Genomic DNA, 22,830 nt, shown 5'->3' with positions numbered 1-22,830 from the left:
AGGAGCACCACCTATTGCACCAGAGGTCAAGTTACTCCGTCAGTTTACCCCCTTTCATGTATACGTGGGGAACTTTAATAATACGATAATTCCCTTAACCGAACGTAATCACTGTGCCCAGCTGTTTCTCACTAAGAAAAAGTCACTTTAAGCATCGACGGTTAAAGGGACAGCTAAGGCGTTGGACAAAAAGAAGTTCCACTTTGTGCGTCCGTGGATTCTATCTCGACACTTCCTGACGCCGTAGCTGTTTACTACAGGTTAGTCTCCCATTGGGGCTTGTAATTTTGGTATAGGTGATAAATGCTCTGGCTTGCATGTATTTCTTAAAACCAATCACATCTTGGGTGGACAGTGCTCTTGTGGAGGGCCCCACATCTGGCCAGCACCAGACATCTGACCATGAGCACCAGACGTCCGGCTTTATCCCAGTCCTGTACATCCTGTCCAACAGACACTATGGGAGAATGTCTGGTTTGCCATACCCGGCAATACATTAAAGTGTTATACGTTTTTATTGTATTTGCAAATATAATAAAATCCTATAACATTTTCGCTGATGACACTGTCATTTAGGTACTTCTGTTAGTAGTTTTAGGGGTTATTAGGGCATTTGTTAAAGATAGTTTGCTATTTTGACCGATTTTCCTCTTTCCCAGCACAGTGACATTGGTTTATGCGATAAACAGCTGTTGTAATGTTCCCCCGACGCTGAAACGCTGCTCTTATGTCACTACTTTAAGCCCCTTTAGCTTAGCTTCAGATAAAGACAGGTGTAAACAATTATCCAGTTAACCTATTAACAAATCCATTTACAACACCCCTAAAGCTCTCTAATTCACATTTTATCTCTGTTTTTGTTTCCCCCCTATGTCTCCAGTCTGAATGCTAAGCTAAGCTAACTGGCTGCTAGCTGTAGCTTTGTATTTCCTGCACAGACATGAGTGTGATGTGGATTTTCTGGATAATGCCGAGCTATTCCTTTGACATGGCCCCCCTCAGATGACCATAACACCACACACCCACACACACACACACACACACACACACACACACACACACACACACACACACACACACACACACACACACACACACGGATGTGACTTTCATGATGTTAGACATATTACACCTGAGGCACCTCTACCATCTGCTCCTAATCCAGAGCCCCAGCCCATTATGTCACCCTTAAAATAAGGTTATTTTATATAAAAGAACAAAGAGCACAGGTACGTTTTTTTGTCTTCGCAGCGAGAACAAAGTCTCGGCTACAACAACGGATGACGCTGTGAATGAGTAGGAAATTACAATCAGCCCAACCTTCGCATTATGAGTCACGAACGAAGAGACGCTCATGCTTATTCAGTGTCCACTGAGGTGTGCAGCCTCTTCATTTAATATTTCCATAAGGTTGCATACGAGCGTACGCCAGGCAATCCCTGTAATAAGGAGGTAATGTATTCTGTGCCAATGGCAAAAAGGTACGCTTGAAACATCCCTCACAGGAGCAGCGGTTTTCAACTTGACAGTGGACACATACATAATTAAGCCAAGTAAGAAAAAAATGAATATTTCATCTCGGAGCATTTTCATCTCAAAACATCAAAACACCTCAACGTCTCACATAATGAGCAAGGTAAATGACTTCTATTCACTGAGGGAATACGCAACAAGGAGTGCTCACTCAAAGCAGCCCGGCTTAAAAAATACATCAGCTTGAAAAGAACAGGGAGAGCTTCTACCTCTTTTTTTGGGTTTTGGCAGCATCCTCTGCGTCCTGGGAGGAAGCGGTTGTTTTAACGCGCGAGGGGGAAAAAAAAGAACTTAATCTTTCCTATGATTGTGTTCCTAACATATTCCTACGCTGTAATTGTGTTATTATGCTATATTACAGTGTCAGCCTTAATGCTTTGGAGCCCGATCTGACCGTAACTCACACCGACCCCGTTATTCATGACGTGTCGTCCGCGAGTCGCCTGAGGATTCCTGGGTTTACGGATATGTGGGCGCACGCCAATGGAGAGGGTGAAATGTTGCATAACCTCGCAGTGGTTGATTTTTACCAGCGTGGCCTGTGTGAGTGAAGCTTTATCCAAACATTCTCCGTTTATTCCCCGGCACAGAGGCCCCTCGAATGTTTCCGAAGACTGGGTTGTAAACTGGAACGGCTGCGGTAGAAGGTGCTGTGTGTATCCGGCTGTTAAGTCTGACGTAACACCCTTTCAAAATAAGATTTCTGGGTCCAAATGCTCCGTTGAAACAAAACAGACACAAAGGTCAAACATGTGAACCATTACATCACCTCTTTCGTCTGTTAAACACCTTTTTAAATGATGAGAAAGAGGTAAAATGACAATTACGTTGTTTTTAAAAAAACTCAGATCTGTTCAAACAACGGGGAACACGGCACTGCGGCGTTGTAGAAATAAAAGGCTTGGACCCGGGAATCATATTTTGAAAGGGCGTTACGTCACGACTTAACAGCCGGATAGTGCTACGGCAGCACCAAGGGAGAGCATTACTCTGACCGTCAAGCCTGACTCAGACCGGCTCCCCAGACACCTCCATAGATTGGAATTAACCTGCCACAGCCTGAGACGCTTCACTGAGCGCCGGTCGATAGCGTCATTATCCTAAAGCAATTCTTAATTTTATTTGGCCCCGGAGCTAAAGATCCCAGTATCGATCGCAAAAGTCGGGATGTCACAACGACTTTTTTCTATAGTTAAGACCATTGTGGGTTGTTTTAAAAAAGAAGCTCTTGGCTCGATATAAGGCCCCACACACACACAACTTGAGAACAGAGCATCATTTTGAATGTTCAAACATGTGTTTCAGTCTGATACCTGAGGCTCTAATCGAGCGTTACAGTCATAAGGCCCATGTGCTGGTGAGTGATACCTCAGGGTTTCATCAAGCTGAACAGAAAAAAAGCCATCTCCCTTTCATATCCTGTTTTGGGAGATGAGAAGTGTTGATACTACTCGCCGGGCGCTATCTGCACGGAGCAGTACCTTTCAGAAGCGCAGCGGTGACAACACCTGTACTGAAGTTCCTGATTACGCGTCTTTGTTCTCACGGCATCTGTCACTGCCGCCGCCGCCGCGTGAGAGAGAGAGACGAACGAGGAGACGGAGGAAGACACAGAGAAATCCTAAGTAGCATGAAACTGAATACATTTTCTTCTGTCTGTCATACACACACACACACACACACACACACACACACTCACGGACACACACACACACGCACACAAACCAACGCACGCACACACACACAGGCATACACACACACGCACAGGCACGCATGCACGCACACACACACACACACGTATGCACACACACCCACATACACACACACACAGGTACACACACAAACATGCACGCACACACACACACAGGCGCACACATACATACACACACAGGCAAACGCAGACACACACACACACATGCACACACACACACGCATGCACACACACGCACGCACACACACACACACTGGCACACACAAACACACACAGGCACACACACACACGCACGCACACTCACACACACACACACGCATACACGCAAACACACACACACAGGCACACACAAACACACACACAGGCACATACACACACGCATGCACACACACGCACGCACGCACACACACACACACAGGCACACACAAACACACACAGGCACATACACACACGCACGTACACTCACACACACACACACACACACACACACACACACACACACACACACACACACACACACACATACACACACACACACACACACCACCTGCCACAGACTGTACACTGAGGCCTGTACCAGTGGTTAACAGAACAGGACACGTGTAGCCCCAGGTGACTCAAAATGCGAAACTAACAACACCATGCTTCATTGCACCCAGAACGCGGTGTGAAATACCAGTAGAAAGGGCGTATGTGTACGTGTCAATTCATGTGCATGTCTAAATATGTGTGTTTATGGGAATGCATTTGTGTCATGAATGTATATTAATAATTAATACAGACTGACAGTATTATACTTTATTCTCTGTGAGGAACTTCATTCGTTCCGTGGACAAATGAGGCAAATACAGTCACAGAGAATATACTTACATCATGTATAAAATACACACACAGGATACAAGGAGAAAGAAATCACCAGGCAACACAAGCTTGAATGAGTTGGTCGTGGCTTTGGCAGTAATTCGGTCCCTTCAGTAAACGTGGACGGGCAGCGTTCAGGATTTACGCTCCACATGTCTGCAGCAAACTTCCAGAAAACTGCACGTCTGCTGCAACTCTGGGTTCTTTTAACTCAAGACTGAAGACTTTCCTGTTCGCCGCTGCTTTTCAGTGAACTGCACTGTAACGTCTGTAACTGTGACCATCTTTTGTGTTTTAAAAATGACCTTTTATGCATTTTAAGTCTTTTATATGTTTTAAATGTACATGTTTTACGTGTTATTTCTCCCAATGCTTTTGATGTTTTATGTGAAGCACGTTGAATTGCCTCGTTGTTGAATTGTGCTGTATGAATAAACTTGCCTTGCCTTCCGTCATAGCACCATAAGAGGTCCATTATGATAAAAAGTGAGATTTCCATGTCTTTTGTTGACTATAAGGCAGGTTCAGGTGCTTTATAAATACTGTGAAAGTACCAAAATGCTCAATCCACAGTGAAATACCCACAGCCTGTGTTCAGAAACCGTGTTTTTTTGAACATTAAAGCATGTAAAGTGTTTTAGTGACCTAAAATACATCCAAAAACCTGTCGAAAACACTTTGTACCGTATATAAACACAGTATGTGTACCTAATTATATATGGGGATACGTATAGGGACATGAATGTACAGTAAAGTACAGTAGGTGATGCTCTGCCAACATACAGCTGGACTGAATGCAGCTTTATTAACCCGTTCATTTTTGTCAAAATCACAAGCGGGGGGGGGGGGGGGGGGGGGGCGGCCGACTTTAGGACATAATTACGATAGAAACGGGTCTCCTTGGTAGTGATGTTACTTGCCGTTGCGAATTCCTCCCTCAGTTTAAAGGTAACGTTCGATTGTTGTTTTTTTCATGTTGTTTTCGGCGCTGTTGCTTCCTGGTTTATCCTTTATCTGGGTCAAAAGCCACTGCCGCGGAGTGGGGAGCACGCGCAAACGAGCAACCCAACAGTAATCCAGGAACGCTGTTTACATGCAGAATAAGCGGGGAACTGATTTGAGCTCTCTAGGTCTGTACACCGGGGTATGAGAACTCCGATTTTACCCGGGTACGGCGTTTACATGGTGTTTAAGAAACCGGAGTATGCCCTTAATAATAACCGGGTGTTTAAACTGCATGTAAACGCGCTGAATGAAGCTTTTCTCGTCAGCAGCAAACCTGCTGAGTCGTTAATTACATGTTGCTGTATCTAATACTTCCTACACCGCACAGTGCAGAGAGCCACCGACTGTGGCCTCCAGGATATAACCAAAAAAAAATGGTATGCATGTGTGACCCTTTGGGGCTTCCGTAGAAACAGGGAGCGACTTCCCCAGAAACAGGGAGCGACTTCCCCTAACTTTAATGTTGGGGGATTGTGAGTGACGGGTGATAAATAGTATTTTATAAAAAATTGTGTTATTTTTTTAAATTTCAAAACTTAAAAAGCATAAACTTTTTCCTTTGTTTACATTGTGGCATTGCTACTTTTACTACCACTAGTTGTTTGTATTTTTGAGTGTGTGTGTGTGTGTGTGTGTGTGTATGTGTGTGTGTGTGTGTGTCACAGTGTTACAGCAACGTTACACTGTTACAACATCTTAGAAAATAACCCTTTACCAAAGCGCGTGGCTGTTTCTGACTTCCTCTCAGCTGTCTGACAGTGACAGCTCTGTGCAGGAAGCTTCCGCTACAGGTTACACGGCCGCTGATTGGCTGTACGGCAAAGTAGGTCCCCGGACTTTATTGAGCCGTACCATTTCTGCCTACGCGGGGTGTCTTAGGAAATAGCGTCTGCGGGATATTGCTTCTTCACCCGTATAAAACACATAATGTCCACTGAAACACATATCTGACTTTTACTCAACTCTATTTAATCATTTCGGAAAGCATAAGTTGATATCTGCAGTTGTTTAATACCGCGGCTACATTTGCTCCACCCGCCGGATCGACTTGATGGTTTGACTCAAAATGGCCGGAGAGAAACAGTTAGGAGGATCGACGGTTTTCCCAGGTATTTACCAAAAGAAACAACAAACATGAGCCGGTCGTAGGTTGAAGGCACTTCCTCCACATAACTGGGGATCCAGGTGAGACATTGTTCAACGTTAATCCAACATTTAACACCGAGTCCGCCGCTGCCGGGGGAGAAAACCAGGCTAAACGGAGCTCGTTTGCAGTGTTACAACGGTAGCATTTCCACGGAGCGGCGAGAAGCTCCGTGTTTGGAGCGTAGTTACAGAATGAATATGAGCTTCAAACTCGAATAACTGTCCTCACCGAGTTTAGAGTTTAGGTGAAAGTGTAACAACAAACATTGGAGGGATGAAGGTGTCGAAGAAGATGCCCTACGGCGTGTGTAGCTAACGCAGCAGGCCCCGCGGCTAACCCCGCAGCTGTGCAACGCAGAGCTACGTCACCAGGCGAGGGTTCCCCGCGGTTACATGCGTGCACAGAGATCAACAGTGTGCAAACACACATTACACTGATGTCTTCCGTTCCCAAGTCTCCTCCTGAGGGGCAGCAGGGCTCGATGTGCACCTGCAGCCTAGGTGTGATGTTATGGTGAACCTCAGGAGGGTTTCACGTTAGTTTGTGTTCTTGTAATAGAAGAGTGAACTCTGTTTGCTGCACTTGTCTCATCTCATCTTCAACCCCATATCAGGGGTAAAGTCGCGGGGGCAGCAGCTTTAGCAGGGGACCCCAAACTTCCCTTTCCCGGGCCACATTAACCAGCTCTAACTGGGGGATCCCGAGGCGTTCCCAGGCCAGCGTGGAGATCTAATCTCTCCACCTGGTCCTGGGTCTTCCCCGAGGCCTCCTCCCAGCTGGACGTGCCTGGAACACCTCCCTAGGGAGGCGCCCAGGGTTCATCCTTACCAGATGATCCTGAACCACCTCAACTGGCTCCTTTCAACGCAAAGGAGCAGCGGCTCTACTCCGAGTTCCTCACGGATGGCTGAACTTCTCCCCCTCTCTCTAAGGGAGACTCCAGCCCCCTCCTGAGGAAACACATTTCAGCCGCTTATACCCGCGACCTCGTTTTTTTGGTCCTGACCCAGCTTTCATGACCATAGGTGAGGGTAGGAACCAAGATGGACCGGTAGATTGAGAGTTCTCTTGTATTTACTTTAAATATGATCGTAAAAATATGATGTTAATCCAAACTATTTGGTTGCTGTGGATTTAGTAAACGCTACACTCAGTGAGGAACCTGTTGCACACAGAAGACAAGTTGTGATCAGGGATGTGGACTTGATACTCGGTGACTTGGACTTGAGGTGGCTTGAAGTCACCGTTTTGACTTCTCATCTTGACTTAACTCGACTTCAGTTCAATTTACAGTGCCAAATCACAACAAAAGTTATCTCAGGACACTTTACAGAGTAGGTAAAGACCACACACCATGATTTATTTATGATCTACACAGAACCAACAATCTCCCCGTAGAGTACACAGTGGCAACGAAAGCCTTCCGGGTCCAAACGCTCCGTTGAAACAAAACAGACACAACGGCCAGACCACCTCGAACGGCAGTTAGACACTTTTTTCATCCATAAGAAAGAGGTAGAATGACAGTCATGTTGTTTTTTTTAAAACTCAGATGTGTTCAAACAACGGGGAACGCGGCACTGCTGCGTTGTAGAAATACGAGGCTCGCACCGGCTTAGGATAGAATAAATAGAATAGAAATACTTCATTGATCCCAAGCTGGGACATTGCGGTGTAACAGCAGCATCACACACAGACGCATCAGTCACAGTCACTCAACAGTAATATAGAAATACAATAGAAAAGGATACCCCAAAAATCAAATGTATAAATATCAGTAATTATCATACAGTACTAATTCAGTTCATTGTCATTCTTTTTGAAGAGGTTTGGTAAATTATGCAATAATATAATTGTTAGACAGGTACTCGTACTCATACCTTGTCTTTTCTCTTTATAACGACAGGATTCTGTGGGTAAGTGACTTGAGTTAACTTGCCTTAACTAAGTCCACTTGACATTGACTAAAGTGTCAACTACAAAATCACTTGGACTTACTTGAGACTTGGACCAAATGACTTGAGTCACATGTCTGCTTGTTATTGATTTACTCTTATATTTATTTATTTATATATATATATATCTATGTGCCGTATGTATGTACCGTATGTACCGTGTGTATGTACCCTATATATGGGCCGTACTGTATGTACCGTACCGTATGTACCCTATATATATCTACCGTACCGTATGTACCCTATATATCTACCGTACCGTATGTACCGTACCATATGTACCGTACCATATGTACCCTATATATATCTACCGTACCATATGTACCCTCTATATGCACCGTACCGTATGTATGTACCGTACCGTATGTACCCTATATATCTACCGTACCGCATGTACCCTATATATCTACCGTACCGTATGTACCGTACCATATGTACCGTACCATATGTACCCTATATATGTACCGTACGGTATGTACCGTACTGTATGTACCGTACCATATGTACCCTATATATGTACTGTACCGTATGTATGTACCGTACCGTATGTACCATACTGTATGTACCGTACCATACCGTATGTACCGTACTGTATGTATGTACCGTAACGTATGTACCCCATATATCTACCGTATGTACTGTACCATACCATATGTACCGTACCGTATGTACCCTATATATGCACCGTACCGAATATACCGTACCGAATGTACCGTATGTATGTACCGTATGTGTGTACCTGTTTCTCCGCATGGAAACTCTAAATAAGGTTGATAGAAACGGCGTGAGTTTCGCGGTTCTTTTCTGGCGTACCGTTCCATAATAAGAAAAGCTCTCGAGAGCATGATTTCATATGGCTTTTTTAAATTTGGTGTACTGATCTAGTCCCAGTGAAGCGCCTGTGTGACTGCCAGTCTGAGGCAAATCACGGTCCCAGAGGTGTTTGACTTGAGGTCAGGGTGAACATTTAGATTAAACACCTCTACGATGTTAAACGTGAGGAATGTGATCCGCCATGGTGGTTCTGTGGAACGAAGACGGATTCTGGTGAAGGAGAAAATTCCCCTTCACTCAGATCCATCTCATTGGAGCTGGAAATCTCTCTCTCACTGCGGCGTACAGTATGTTCCAGAGAGCGTTCGTGGTTTTCCTTTCCAGATACAACAATTTAATTCTTTTTAAATATTATTTTCTGTCCGCAGCAGCCTGGCTTTGTCACATAAAAGACGGCGTAAAGGTCAGCGAACGCCACATGTCTCAGCTCTTTACGCCGGGAACGCTGAGTGAAAACAGCTCTTTTTAACAATGGTTTCACTTTTACAGTTCACACTAATTCAGGACTGGGAGGTTCCAAGTACAAACACAGTTTAATATATCTCATCTCATCTCATCTTCATCCGATTATCCAGGGTCGGGTCACGGTGGCAGCAGCTTTAGCAGGGGACCCCAAACTTCCCTTTCCCGGGCCACATTAACCAGCTCTAACTGGGGGATCCTGAGGCGTTCCCGGGCCAGTGTGGAGATCTAATCTCTCCACCTGGTCCTGGGTCTTCCCCGAGGCCTCCTCCCAGCTGGACGTGCCTGGAACACCTCCCTAGGGAGGCGCCCAGGGTTCATCCTTACCAGATGATCCTGAACCACCTCAACTGGCTCTTGGGACTTTGGTGGCTTGCTCTTTGGGTCTGGTTCAGTATGACAAAGACTCCTTATCACGACCTGTAGAGAGAGAGAGACATGTTTTTACATACACCGCTTTTTTAGTGTCTCAGCAATCTTTTGTGCTGGTGATGGAAAGAAGACTTTTCTCTTTTTGGCATTTGGTATAACTTTCATTCTCGTAACAGGAACTCCCGTGGCACAGCCAACACCTACTCAACGCTGCCTCTTGATTATCACAGTTAACAAAAACCACCGTATTTCCCTCCAGCGCCTGCACCAGTATCGGTTAGATTGTGGTTGTTGTCATCAGTGGGAAGTGGTGCTTTCTGTTTGTCATGATTGGTTAACAAACGCATCTTTTAAATGTAAGCCTTAAGCGTTCACGCAGCTTTATTCGTCCAGATTGTCTGTCCATAGACAAAGTCCATGTGCGTGTGTCACAGACCGGACTCATCATGACCTCAGCATTGGTAACGCCCTGGCTAAGGCCCTGGTCCTGGTTATCTAAAGTCATCCACAGAACATGCTGCAGTTCGATGCCCAACTCAGAAATAGGAAAACTAGCAGCTGAAATTAAGAAAATTGATCAGCAGCTGTTTTGATAAACACTAAATGACTTAAGACAAATGTCAAAAATGTGACACTTTCAGATTCTCAAATCAATCAATCAGTCAATCCTTTATTTGTTAGGGACAGTGCACATTAATGAACAACGATAACAACACATCACTGTAAAAGTGCCGGATTATAGCAAAGATGCTAATTTGCAGCCGTAGTCCCTGCTAAAAAAAATACAAATACTACTAAATAAATAAATCAAATACAAATAGAGGAGACAAGACACACCGCACAATACATGACATACTCAGGAGGACACCAGACCCACACAGGATAAGACAATGACATAAAACGTCATGTGCAATATGATACAGTCGAGTCAGATAATTTTACTGTACTTTTGTGTCTCTGTGCATTGAATATTTGGGGCTTTTGGACTGTTGGTTGGACAACATAAGACATTCGAAGGTGTCTCTGGAAAATTGTGATCATTTGTCAGTGTTGTTCTGATGTTTTACAGACCAAGCAATCGATACATTGAGACGGCAACTGGCTGTTGGCATTGTGTTCTGTGGATTATAAAAGGAAGTAGAAACCTACTTCAAATCTGGGCAAATAGAACCAAATATATCAGCATGGCTATACACTATTAAGGTTTTTAAAAGTATTGATAGTTCTGCCTGTGAATGTTCTCATTTGTCCAGGTCGTCGTTATCCCAAAAGCAATTTCAGTCAAAAGCAGTTGGACTTGGTTATTTGTCTAGGAAGACGTTTCACCTCTCATCCAAGAGGCTTCATCAGTTCATGTACACATCTGACCAGGACCAGGACCAGGACCAGGCTGGGACTGGTCAGATGCGCAACCAAGTCCGGTTGCTTTTGACTGAAATTGCTCTGAGGATATTGATACTTCTATACCTTTTTGATGCTTTGCATACAAAACAGCATAATCTGTTAATTATACATTGAGATAGTATTGAAAGTACCAAAGCCATGAAGCTGTTCCAGCGCTGTGTGCAGGTGCTCGGCTTGAAAAAATAAACATTATCCTGTTTTGTGTGCTTAGGACTTTATGCCAGTGTATTGAAAAGCTATAGAGTATCATTTTAAGTCATTGTCATTTACAAGTATTCTGCGTTTCCCCTGTACCCGAGTACCTGGGTGCATATGCTTATTTGCAGATTGATGACGTCATCACTCAATATTTGCATTAATCATAGTTGGTGTCTGTTGCAGCGAGGGACGGATCCTCTTTGGTTTATTGTGTGTGTGGCCGAGTGCTGCTGTGTGTGTGTGTGTGTGTGAACAATCATGTGGCACTTATACTGTAGATATGTCTTGCGATACATGGGTGAAAATCCTGTGGCGAGTGGCGTCCTCCTGCCTGCCCCACACTACTGACTGACTGACTGTGCACGGCGAGGATAACAGAACCCCGTCCCCTGCGTCAGCCTCATCCAGACGCTCTCCGCATTGTTTTTACGTTCAGACAGTTAGGCAGGGCACACAAACACTTTTGAGGCTGTGTGCCAAGCCCTGGTATTGTATTCAAGTACCACATTCTGGTATCATGACAACTCCAAACACCACCACCAAGTGGAAAAAGATGTTTTTCCTTAATATGGATGAACTGGCTGCTACCAGTCTGCTGTGTGAGAACTGGGTGCGTGTGATGTTCTACCAGCGCAGGTCACTCCAGTTAAGCCGAGTAGTGTAAACAGGCCGTACAGTTCATTGAAGGTACTTGCCAGAGTATGTGACCTAGCCCAGTGTAGATGCAAGATAATCATAAACACGTGAATCGGCTTTTATCCCGGCTCCAGTTAATCAATTACAGGCGTACGTTGAATTTACATCCATTGTTCCTTTCAGAGCAGCTTGCTGCTCACTTGGAAAATTGGTTACCCTACACCTTTTTTTAAAAAGATTTTCTGCAGACTCAGAGCAGCTCTCTGCCTTATAGATGAGTCAGTGTGACACGCACACACACACAGAGAGAGCAGAGTTTAACTTCGATGGCCTCCTTTATCTCGCAGCTCGCTGTGGGAAATGTCTCACACTCTAAGGTTCATCGCATACAATGATTATGAAAGAAGAATTACCCTGTGCGATATAATCTGTCGCTGACATATGAGTAAGGGGTCGGCATGTAAACCTGGCATCCAGTGTAAACACACGCCATGTGACGGGCTGCAGCGTTTACTTTGGCCGGAGAGCAGCTCCAGTGTGGTTTCACATGTGGCTAGATGAGGAGGGTGGAAGCAAGCGGAGGAAACTTAGATGCTTGTCTAACATTTCCGCTCAATCATAACCAAGATCATGTTACCATAACACACAAGATTATTTTACTCAGGCGCCACTCATTGCAGGCTTTGAAGTACGAGCAGTCTAAGTAGCAGGTAAAAATGCAGAGTGTGTTTCCAAATCTTGTTGAGACGTTGCACAACGGGGTTATGCTAAAACAGCCAAACATTCAGCCAGCCATCCTGCACGGAGAGGCTCCGAGGTCGGACACTGTGTTTTTCTGAGTGAAATTTAGCTTGAAGGCTTGGCCTACTTTTTTCAATTACAGCATCGCTGCATTATGAGCGAATTAAGGCTGATTTAAAATGCAGCTCTCCCCTAAAAACATTAAAGGTCCTGTATGGTTACAAGTGACAATTCAATGTCTTTTTGGATTATAAAGCAATTCAATTCAATTCAATTTTATTTATTGTGCCAAATCATAACAAAAGTTATCTCAGGACACTTTACAGAGTAGGTAAAGACCACACTCTATGATAAACATAGACCCAACAATTCCCCCGTAGAGTACGGTGGCAACGAAAACCTTCACTATAACAAACAGGAACGTCAGACAGACCCAGCTCTGTGGAGGACGGACATCTGTCTGCACCGGAGAGAGGAAGAAAAGGAGAGAGAGAGAGAGAAAAGACGAACAGATGGACAGAGAGAGACAAAGACAGAGACAGAGACAGAGACAGACACACTTCCAGTAACTATAATAACATCTATAGTAATGTGAATATGACTTATTAATACAGCGGAATAGTAGAAACAAGCACAGCTAAGGTGATAGATTATAACAGCAGCAGGAAGCGTCATGCAGGACCACGGCAGCAGGCACCACCACCATCAGCAGAGACCTGCGAGACGACAAAGCACAAAAAACAACGGGGAAGAAGTTGAATTAGTAACATGCATTGATGAGACATGAATGATACAGGCGAATGTCAGGGGTGTGCAGTGTAGACGGTAGGACGGTTGGAATTTGCGCTACTGTATGGACTTCGACTCTACCGTGTAACCGCACGATGTGTGCAGATCCGGCCTGCAAGGGAATATTTACTGGCCCTTTGAGAAGAAGCCTATGCGGAAATGTAGTGGCCGTAGTGGCCGATGTATACTGCTGTCCTCTCTCACACCTGCGCAATTGTTTAATGGGTCAGAAAATGCAGATGCAGACAAACCTGGGAATGCTGACCAATCAGAGCAGACTGGGCTTTTTCAGGAGGGGGTCTTAAAGAGACAGGCGCTGAAATGAAGCGTCTCAGACAAAACAAACATCTTCTAGTAGAAGAACAAAGTACAAGGGTCAAAATGAGCGTCATACGGGACCTTTAATACACTAATTCAGTGAGGCATTCAAATCAAATTATAAAGTCCATCAGTCTAATTGATTAACGCAGTCGAAGTGGTCCTGACTCTTTTCACATTCAAAGTTTTTTAGTCTTTTTTTGAGTTATTCCTGAATTCTAAGCAGCTGATATGTATCCCGTCTGTTAAGTGCTGCCCAAAGATGTTATGAGTGGAGAGTTGAAGAACAAGGAAAGTGCATCTCCAGTCTGAATAATGAATGGAGACCATATTGTGGATGGAAAAGGGGAGGATGTGGTTCAGTAATAGTCTGGTGAACATTTATTTCGCTGCTAAATTGTTGGTCTTGCTCGACTCTTGTTTCCAAGAAAACTTAATGAAAATTACATGTGAAGCCCAACGACTGACTCTTACTGGACTTGTAGGCTGCAGGCAGCTAAGGCATGTTATTATATTAAGCTGCTCCTCGGAGCATTAGCATATTCCTGGCTACGTTCCACTTCTAGCAAACCATTCGGTCCGTCGTTGTGGGGTAACATCATAAGAGGTTGATGAGAATAGACTCCAGCATCCGACCTGTACGCTCATTATAGCTGGCTGCTAGTTTTCAGATCTGTCATTCCACTTAGCGTAATAATGCCTTTATGATAAATCATAAGTTTATTGAAAATAAAAGCTGAGTCAGGCAGTTTTTTAAATGGAGTTCAGTAAAGGCCAGCGTATATAAATCTGGGAAGTGGGAGAACCACCCCTGTATAGCCCCTCCCTCCCTGCTGAGGTGCCCTTGAGCACAGCCCCTAACCCCCAAACTGTTCCAGCCACCAACAGCAAATAAAGGCCCAGACACATCATACCGTACTGGTGGTGATGAAGGCCGACTGTTGCATCACCTCACAGCGCCTGTCTCTGGGCCAAAAAGTCTCACTTGAGCACCACAAAGACTACAGCCAGCAACTAAGGGCGCACTCACACTGTCCATCCGTACCGTGCCCAAACAGGTTCTATGGGTAAAGCCTAGCTTGTTTGACCAGTGTGAGTGCAACCATACCGCGCCTAGCTGCGGCCAGCTTGCCGGCCATGGCCCGTTTGGGAGAGGTGGGCTTTCGTAAAACACGTTTGCACATGTACGAGCACGAGCGTGCGCACGTGTACAAGCACGAGGCCTACGGCGGCTCTGACGTCATTTTCTGTGCGCCTGTTCAGACATAGAAAAAAGAAGGAGGGACCATGCGCGGACATTTAAAACAATGGCGGCGAAAGGTTCACGTTGGTGTGATGCGGAGGTGGAGTGTTTACTGCAGATTTGGTCGGATGAAAATATTCAAAAACAGTCGACAAGACGCACAAAAACTCTGAGGTCTACGGAAAGATCTGGAAACAAAGCCACGCATCGCGATGACGTCAATCAATGGGTGTGACGTGTTACGGCGTGATGACGCATAGGCAGCAAGAAGCATTCTCCGAGGCCCAGGTAGTGTGAGTACAAACGGGGCTGGAGGGGGGGACAAGGACCCTTAAGCACGAGGCACGGTACGGACGGACAGTGCGAGTGCTCACTGACATGTACATTCTGCGCCTGCGTGGGTCCGTATATCTAAAATGGAAACCAGAAGACCGATAGAACGGATTCAAGACGCTAGTTAGCCAGTTAGCACACAGCTTAAGGCCTTTATCATGTCTGCAACAGTGTTATTTAGTGGTGCGTGATAATACATTTTCAATTAAATCAGCACAAAAACATATCGGCACACGGTCAGCCTGGAGCTCGTAGGCCCGCGGAGTTCTCGCAGTAGTCCTCAATGAGTCCTGTGTAAAACTGATGTAGTGGAGTTGATTTGATAAAACACACTGACTGTGAAATGGGTCTTTTAGATTAGGGCTTTTTGCTTTTATTGAAGTTTATTATAAGTGTAAATATAAGGAATTAGATCAAATGTAGGCTCTAGGTATTAGATGCAATGAGATTAAAGGTCAAGTTAATTCCTGGTTAAGTGTTTTGGCTTATTTTTTGTACATGTATTTATGTCTACCAGCCTAAATTTCTCAATTAGCTTCAGACATTCGGGAAAATCTAAGTCATTTTTGGGCCTACGTGTGTTTATTCTGTCCGAGACAGGCTGGTGAATTTGAAACCCGAGCCCACGCCACCTCATTCCTCCGTGGTCCCTCCTACCCCAGCGGTGGGTGCAGCGCGTGCACGAAAAGCAGCGGCGAGGCGTTCACTTTCATCCCCTGTCATTTGGCAGCTTCCCAGACATACTGCCTAACCACTGCTCATTTCACTGCTCGTCCCACCCACCGTCTCCTCAGCCTCTCATCCCCCGGCGTATCTTTCTCGCAAACACATTTGTGCGTCTCCCTCTCTCCATCCCACAGCTATGATTTTGGCGTCAGGGCTGCTCCCACTCTCTCCCAGCCCCGGATCATGTTACCCTGCCATTACTCAGTCGTTCCCCCTGCGAGGGTGCTCCATGTCAGGCGTAGCGGAGCTCGCTGCCTGCCTCTCCGGACCTGCGGACTAGCTCAGTTCAACCACAGACGCCCCTGGTCAGTGGAGGCGATCCAGCTATGGCACAGACTCCCTGGAAAATGATGCAGAGGAGCGGGCGGCGGGGAGCGGGGTTAGCTGCACTTTGAGAGCTGTATTTTCAATTTCGTGTGGGGTGAAGGAAACTCCGGGCTGCTTTCATGTGACTGTAGGACAAATGGGTTGCATTAAAAATGTTGCTGTTTTTACCCTCGCACCCACAAACACATGAGTGTTTACTGGCAGGGTTGTGAGCTCCACACCGAGCCCAGCCCGAGCATGCGTCACGAGTCGAATGTTGATTTGTGAGCCTCATCGTTTTATGGTTATGTAATGTCGGTTCCCCTGACGAGTAAAACCTCTTGTTAAACCCCACGCCGCCCTATTCCCATAAAAGTGAGTGATGCACGCAGTAGTGCAAGGGCCTTGCTATCCCGTTAGGGTTGGTCTGTCTTCCTACAGTACGTGTCATGGGACTGGATGGGATGTACAGGTGGCTTAGCCAAAACATGACACTGCAGAAATCTCACTGACTTGGCTTTATGGCTTGATTAATGCACGCTGAGTAAAACCACTAAATCTCCCGAGGAATTGCGGGACCCTATAGGTGTAATTTACGAGAGCCGGCGAGGGAAGGTGTATACCTGTGTCTCTGCCCGTGCCCTTTCATAGGGTGTCACCTTTTATAGAGGCCATAGCATCCTCTTCCTATTAAGCCTGTTGTGCACTCTAGTGGAGCCGTAACTCCCCCTCTCTGCTCCTGCCGAGCCTTCAGTTCCCCTGTAATTCTATTTAGGTCCGACATATGGCTGTCCCGAGCGATGCAAGGTAACGTCTCGCAGCACAGCAAGGCTCGCTCAGGCTAGGCTAATCCTTTCTAATTGAAAGGGAGGCAGCGTTTTGGGCCAGTGGCTTGTATGTCGCTCATCTCTGTGCTTGTCTTACAGTAATGAGACATCTGGGGCTGGAGAGCAGAGCTGTTTGGAGAGGGAGAGACGGCTCCTGAGCCCGAGGGCCCGGAGGGCTGTCACAGACAAAACAACAGAGCCGACTGCATGTTTACTTCTGTCTGTATGTGGGCTTTTGATTCGCCTCCAACACCGTCTCAGTGCAGTCTCATTCGCCATGCTAATGTTAGATGTGATTTATTTCATTGGAAAGAATAATACATTTAGGCCAAGGATAGGGCTATTTAAGGGTAAGGGAGGACATGTCTTTGCCCAGAAGAGAATCTGCTAAGATTAGGCTCCCATTCCCTTCATCTTTGGAGCTGTCACTGCAAGTGGACTGAGACTGTAGGCTGTTTGTGTTATTATTACTACAGAAGGTGTGTTATTATTACTAAAGAAGGTCTGTAGACCGGGATAACAACTTGGCCGATAGCTGATCCCGATAAGGACGTTTATTTTATTTTTGTTTCAGGGAAACAAATAAATCTTTGTTCTTAAAAAATAACTGATTTAAGTAAAAACAATTGATAACAACAAAAAAATTAACTCTTTTAAAGTTATTTAGCATTTCGTTATTTCACCATGAATTTCACCTTGTACTAGGGAGCCGGATGGCTAAAGTCTGATTGATGTCTGATCCAACTGATTTGGACTTCCTCTCAGGTACCATCATTTGGCACTGACTGATTTTACGGGCATAGGTACTCACCGAGTGCGGTACCCAACCCTACTGTTGGCTGCCTGGACTGTAGGATGACCACACAAATCACAAAACCATTATATTCCCCCTAAATTGGGCCAGCATGTGTCCTTCAATGCGTCTTCTAGCTTTCACAGTTCCACAATTTTGTACAGTACCAAAGCAACATTTGGTTTTATGTATGGCTGCCCCCTGACATTGTTTTGTAGTTCTCAGGTATAGATGAAATGTCTGACCTCTGGAGGTCCTGGCTGAACCATGTGCTTGTTGTAGAAACTCTAAGGGCAGTGGCACTAAGTATGAAGTGGATTTTCTCAGTTTTAACTCAAACTGCCACCTTGTTTATGTGCCCAGAGCTACAAGCAGCCATCCTGACCTTGTATTGCCATTTTCACACAACAACGGTGACCTGGCAGTGAATTAATGCAGGTCGGCAGCTACACTCCAGATCCAGTTGGACACGCTAAGCCCTCTACAGCTCACCAGAGACCTCTAAATTACTGCTTTTCACGAGCAGAAAGGAACCTCGCATGTTTGAGGAGAGATTTTCTGTGTTTGCAGTTAGGTTTTCTTCTGTCTCAGCTGCAGCTAGAGTACGCACACACGCAGAAATGATTTGTACATGTGATATCTTTGCTCATGCAAGTAAAATCTCTCTCGCATATACTCTCGTCTGCGCCAGTATTACTTTGTGTTTTTGTTCTACTCAGGAAAACATTCACCGACACCCTGAAAGGTATGAAACTGACTAACATTGGCAACGATACTTGAGAGGTTTAAGGTTAATACTAAACTGCTGTAATCCATTATTTTGGTTGGTTTGAGAGCAGAGATAGCAGTGGTTCAGCATGTACCTGTCAGTACTAAATGATTGCTTATTTCCTGCCAGAGGGGTGGGGGTGGGGGTGGAGTAATAGTAAGCAGCTGCCTCAGCTGGACCTTACCTTTCCTCTCTGTCAGCCTGCTGCTCTCTCAAGCTAGCATGCATGCCAGAACCCCTACTTGCGCACACGTTCTGCACTGCCTGTTCAAGAGACCAGCTGCCGTAGGTGGTGTGTGATCAGGATGAAGTACAAGAAAAAAGCTCAAATCACCTTGATGAGTGATAACATCCTGCGAGGCAGTGTCGAAGTTAGCGTTACCAGCAAATCTAAGGCATCATTGTTTGTCAAGCAAGTTCAGTCAACACCTGCTGCTTACGACGATCCTTTTTTATTCCTCCTACTGTGGCTTTCCTTTGTGATTAGCTAAATGCTCCATCGATCCGCCAAGTTGCGGTACCCTGAGCGAGGGAGCCATATTTATCACACGACGGGAGGAGCACGCAGGATGTTGCACCGGCTGTCCCTCTTTCATTGGAAAACGATAAACATAAATCCGAGGAATGCGTCCGTGTGATATAAGTCAACAGTGGACTGGGGAGAGAAGGGGGAGGAAAAGGCCTGATCTGCGCCGCCTACCTCAGGCAGTAGAATTACAGAGCCGGAGCTCTATGGGGTTTGCTGACATTTGAAGGGGGGAAAAAAAGCCCACCTTCAGCAAAGGCAGACTTGCAAATCGGTGTCACAAGTGCAGGATTGTTGCTCTTAAATGGGAGCGAGGATGTGAGGGCTTCTGAGGAGCGCCCTCAGCAATGCAGAGGGACCGTGGATAGGGCAAGGCTTCTCCCTGTGAATCGCAGCTAATTAACGAAGTAATTAAGATCAGAATCTCTGCTCAGAGAAGGACTCTAAATTGTCTATACATTCAAATAGGCCATCAAAAGGAAAATCCCTTCCAATCATGAAAGGGGTAAATTAAAGCGTTCAGACCCTTTCCTCTCTATTATCCTCGCCGTGTGTCACACAAGGGACATCTGTTGAAAAGAGCAAGCCAGTGTTACGGTGAGTTAAAGCCCTCGCCGCTCCATCAGAAGCACTGTTCATAATGCATTCGCTATACATATTTCAGCTTGAGTGAATTTATTTCAATAAATAATGTCACTCCAAGGACACGCTTCGATCTTTCCACGGCGTCCACGCTGACTGTAAGCCACACCACATTGTTATCTCATTCCTCTCGTGGCAAATGATAGATTAACAAACAGTTCATAAACAGAGCCCCGAGCATGTCCGCAGTTTTATCGTCAGTGCGCATTGCCAGAGTAACCTCTCTTTATGATGGATGTATTTTCCAGGTTTATTCGGCTGCTACAAGCTGCAAGGATATCTTTAGGTATGGCCACAATGTTAGGGCTTACAGGGAATCTCATATAGTGGGCGCACAGTGGATGGGATTTATGGCTGGGATTAAGTCCAGTTGGCTTTTTTTGGTAGGCAGTATTTATATAGGGCTGTCATCTACTGTGTTGGCTGTTTAAATGCCGCATCTTTTCCCTGAACTGCTTCTTGGGACTAGGGGGGGGGGGAGTGCTACAGTGCTCACTCATGTCATGTTGACAGTCAGTGGTTTATATCCACAAAGATGCCACCACAGTTTGTCAGTTGGTCACTACTTTTACTTACTATGTTGGTCAGTCAGTCCATTACTTGGTACTTGGTGCTCCTCCTGTTGACAACCGCTGGATGGATTACCGCGGCATTTTTCTCAGACATTCACGATCCCCATGTGATGGGTCTGAATGTTTCCCTTACTTTTCCTCTAATACCACCAGCAGGTCAGAGGGTTCACTTTCTGAGTGAAACATGTTTTCCAAACTGGACAGGCACCGAAAATTCATGGACCAAACCTAAGCCCCTTTCTCACATGCAGCTCAAACACGAAATTATCTCGACATTAGCCGGAGGAGCTATAGTGAGACCACAAATGTCTGAATCAGTTGGATCGGACCTTAAACAGACTTTACCCTGACGGCTCCCTAGTACGAAGTCTGTGTGACGTCTGATTGAGCCCAAAGGGGGAATTCACAGCGAGTGAGTGGGCGTGCCGATGAACTTTCTATCATGTGGCTTAAGAAAAAACAGAGGGTGAAGAAGATGAGTCATTTACATAAAGATACCAATGGAAATGTCTAACTGGGGAAAAAACAAGATTTCGGGACTTTTTTTGGAAAGGGCCAATGCCCCAAAGAACGGCAGGAGATTCGGTTGTTTAGGACCAAATTAAGAACCAGTAATCTCTACAAACAGCTTCTGCACAAGAATGTAGAATCTGTAGGCAACAGGACAAGAGTAGGGTTGTGGAAGCACTCCGGTTTCCATTTGGTAAATACTACTCCGACTACTTGCTTGAACAGGTTGCATTCAGGTAAAGTCCGGGTGGAGAGCTAAAGAGGTGGAACACGTTAGCTTTTATGCAATCACAGAACCCACGGGCTATTGTGTAATGACTATTTCATTTTTCCTCTAGTTTTATGCAGATATCTGTTGAAGTGTTGTCTCTCAACTCAAACTCCATTCTCATGTCTCAAGTTGCTTATCGGACCATAAACAATGGCCACCACTGAGACCGAGACCGCCACTTGGAGGAAGTCTTTGACCTGATACCCACCAGCTGCACCAGAAAGCCCAAAATATTAGCCGTTGCCCCCAGAGGCTAAATTGTGGTCAAACAGAGATTCATGAATGACTGCGGTGTAAAGTCTTGCTTCCTGCACGCACTACCCCAGACACCAGTGGGAACACACCAAACATGGACAGTCCGTGTCAAAGTGCAACATTGGACAATGTCGACACCTGTTAGGTCAGACATATTCTGTGGATAACAGCTCCAGTGACTTAATCCTAATACTACGACGACTATTGGAGGAATTGCCATAATGTTTGGCACAGATACTCATGGTCCCCGCAGGATTAATTGTTACATTGGTAATGATATCAGGGTTTATAATCTTTAATATAGCAACGTGCATTATGTTTGCATGCACACAGCAGGGTTGCACAGGAAACTGGTTTGTGGAGATGGAAACTGATTTAAGCCTGTTGTTGTGAAAAGTAGAGACAAACAACCGAATCCACCTGACATGTGGCCATGCTGCTTTGATTAATTACTGAGAAAATGAATGAATCGATGGGCCATCAACTCCTGAGCTGAATCACAGATCTCCTGATGGATCTCGTCTCGTTATCAATGTAGAAGAGGCATTTTCCTTATTTTAATCCAGGTCTGTGTCATGGCAACGCGGGTATTGGTATACAGTATATCAGTGTTGGATTTCGGTAGACCTCCGATGCTTTGTTCCATGGGGACTTCCACTACGGAGACAGACCAAACACTGTTCACGTGAATACAATATCCACATTTCCATGACACAGACCTGGATTAAATAATAATAATATCGCTTTAAGGAAATGGACTCACTTGTAAAATATGCAGCCTTTGCTGGGGGATATACTGTAGTTTTCCCAGAACCTCCCCATAAGTTGAACATTATATTTCATGAACATGTTATCATTTCTCATGACGTTAGAGTAGGCATGCTGTGGGAAAGAATGCACAGGGAAGGAAGCTTGGGAATGTTCTCATTCGTCCAGGTCGTCGTTATCCCCAAAACAATTTCAGTCAAAAGCAACTGGACTTGGTTATTTGTCTAGGAAGACGTTTCACTGTTTAAATACCAGGATCTCAACACCAGTTAGTTGGACCAGTCCCAGCCTAGTCATGGTCCTGGTCCTGGTCCTGGTCCAGT

At 45.4% G+C, this 22,830-nt stretch overlaps 1 protein-coding gene across 1 annotated transcript in view; it reads left to right on the top strand.

The window, feature by feature from the left end:
- Positions 1–6,184: 6,184 nt before the first annotated feature.
- Positions 6,185–22,830, top strand: part of znf438 (zinc finger protein 438) — a 52,137-nt gene continuing 35,491 nt past the window's right edge. The window contains exon 1 of the mRNA XM_083936468.1: positions 6,185–6,295. The gene's annotated coding sequence lies outside the window, so the exon portion shown is untranslated. The remainder of the gene's footprint in view (positions 6,296–22,830) is intronic.

Source organism: Echiichthys vipera, assembly GCF_963691815.1.
Source record: "Echiichthys vipera genome assembly, chromosome: 21".
In the NCBI taxonomy this organism is placed as follows: Eukaryota; Metazoa; Chordata; class Actinopteri; order Perciformes; family Trachinidae; genus Echiichthys; species Echiichthys vipera.
This window is presented reverse-complemented; position numbering and strand designations above follow the sequence as displayed.